This window comes from Myotis brandtii, unplaced genomic scaffold, assembly GCF_000412655.1.
Source record: "Myotis brandtii unplaced genomic scaffold, ASM41265v1 scaffold687, whole genome shotgun sequence".
NCBI lineage: Eukaryota > Metazoa > Chordata > Mammalia > Chiroptera > Vespertilionidae > Myotis > Myotis brandtii.
In genome coordinates this window covers 1,206,830-1,208,864 of record NW_005370687.1, presented here as the reverse complement: position 1 = coordinate 1,208,864, position 2,035 = coordinate 1,206,830, and the positions used below count along the sequence as shown (strand labels likewise).

At 67.4% G+C, this 2,035-nt stretch overlaps 1 protein-coding gene across 1 annotated transcript in view; it reads right to left on the bottom strand.

Moving 5' to 3' along the window:
• Positions 1-2,035, bottom strand: part of TEAD3 (TEA domain family member 3) — a gene marked incomplete at its 5' end in the record, with an annotated part of 16,688 nt that overhangs the window by 9,355 nt on the left and 5,298 nt on the right. The gene's annotated exons all lie outside the window — the stretch shown is intronic.

Genomic DNA, 2,035 nt, shown 5'->3' with positions numbered 1-2,035 from the left:
ACTGAAGGCTCTTTCCTGCCTAGTGGCTGAGCCCTGGACCCACCACCTACCAGCAAGGCAGTTACTTAACTTCCCCGTGCCTCAGTTTCCTCCTCTGTAAAACGGAGGGAACTGCTGTACCTGCCGCTCAGGCTGCTGTGAGGACCAAGGAAAGTAATAGCAAGTAGCTCTGTACGGACTCACAGTTACATCTGTATCCGACTTCCTCAGCCTGGAGAATCGCTCCCTCTCCTCCCTCTCCCGCCCGCAAATCCTTTCCCTTTAGGAAGCCTTCCCAGCTCCGCTCCTCCCCTCCCCTGCCCAGCCTGGGCTAGGTGCTTGCCCCACAGCGCACACCCCTGCGCACGTCCATCCAGCCGTCTGTCCCCTGACTGGTCAGTGGGCCTCTCAGGGCAGTGACCATGGAGCTGCCACGGCTGCCCCATGGCCGTATCATCGGTCACTGAACCACAAGTCTTAGGTGGGTGGTGGGTGGTCAGAGAAGCCAGTGGTGAGTGACGCTGCAGCTCTAGGGGGTGTGAAGTGGCCCAGAGAGGGCGGGGCGGTTCGGGGCAGGGCATGGGGACGGAGGGGCTGAGAGCGTGCAGGCAGGGCGGCCTCCACATCAACAGTCTCTACCTGCTTTCTCGTCCGGGTCTTGCCCGTCCTCAGTTTAATATAGCGCGCGATCAGCTCGTTCCGACCTAGATGGGCGAGAGAGAAAACAGTGGCTGGTGGCTGGAGGCTGGACCCACACCAGGCCCTTCCCCCCTCCAGCCCCCACCTCAGGGCACAGCAGGGCAGCCAAGGGGGCTGGGAGGCCCCAGGTGCTCCCCCACCCTCCAGGGCCTGGGGCCGCTCCCTGGGGGAGGGGGACAGGGGCAGCGGAGAGAGGGAGGGAGGGAGGCAGACCCATGTCAGGCGGCTGGACAGGTGTCCCTGCAGGACAGACAGGGGCAGGTGTGGCCCCAGGGCAGGACAGCTGGGCCCCTCACTCCCAGCCCCAGCAGCCTTCTTCCTCCAGGGCCTGCCACCAGCTGCAGACCTCTGAGTGCAGATCCCGTGTGAGGGAGGCCTGGCTGGGGTACCCCGTGTGAGGAGGCCTGTCCGGGGTACCCCGTGTGAGGGAGGCCTGGCTGGGGTACCCCCTGTGAGGAGGCCTGTCCGGGGTACCCCCTGTGAGGAGGCCTGTCTGGGGTACCCCCTGTGAGGAGGCCTGTCCGGTGTACCCCTGTGTGAGGGAGGCCTGTCCGGGGTACCCCCTGTGAGGGAGGCCTGGCCGGGGTACCCCCTGTGAGGAGGCCTGTCCGGGGTACCCCGTGTGAGGGAGGCCTGTCCAGGGTACCCCCTGTGAGGGAGGCCTGTCCGGGGTACCCCATGTAAGGGAGTCCTGGCCGGGGTACCCCCTGTGAGGAGGCCTGTCCGGGGTACCCCCTGTGAGGGAGGCCTGGCCGGGTTGCCATGTGTGTGTGTGTGTGTCCGGGGTACCCCGTGTGAGGGAGGCCTGTCCAGGGTACCCCCTGTGAGGGAGGCCTGTCCGGGGTACCCCATGTAAGGGAGTCCTGGCCGGGGTACCCCCTGTGAGGAGGCCTGTCCGGGGTACCCCGTGTGAGGGAGGCCTGTCCAGGGTACCCCCTGTGAGGGAGGCCTGTCCGGGGTACCCCATGTAAGGGAGTCCTGGCCGGGGTACCCCCTGTGAGGAGGCCTGTCCGGGGTACCCCGTGTGAGGGAGGCCTGTCCAGGGTACCCCCTGTGAGGGAGGCCTGTCCGGGGTACCCCATGTAAGGGAGTCCTGGCCGGGGTACCCCCTGTGAGGAGGCCTGTCCGGGGTACCCCCTGTGAGGGAGGCCTGGCCGGGGTACCCCCTGTGAGGAGGCCTGTCCGGGGTACCCCCTGTGAGGGAGGCCTGGCCGGGGTACCCCCTGTGAGGAGGCCTGTCCGGGGTACCCCCTGTGAGGGAGGCCTGGCCGGGGTACCCCCTGTGAGGAGGCCTGTCCGGGGTACCCCCTGTGAGGGAGGCCTGGCCGGGGTACCCCCTGTGAGGAGGCCTGTCCGG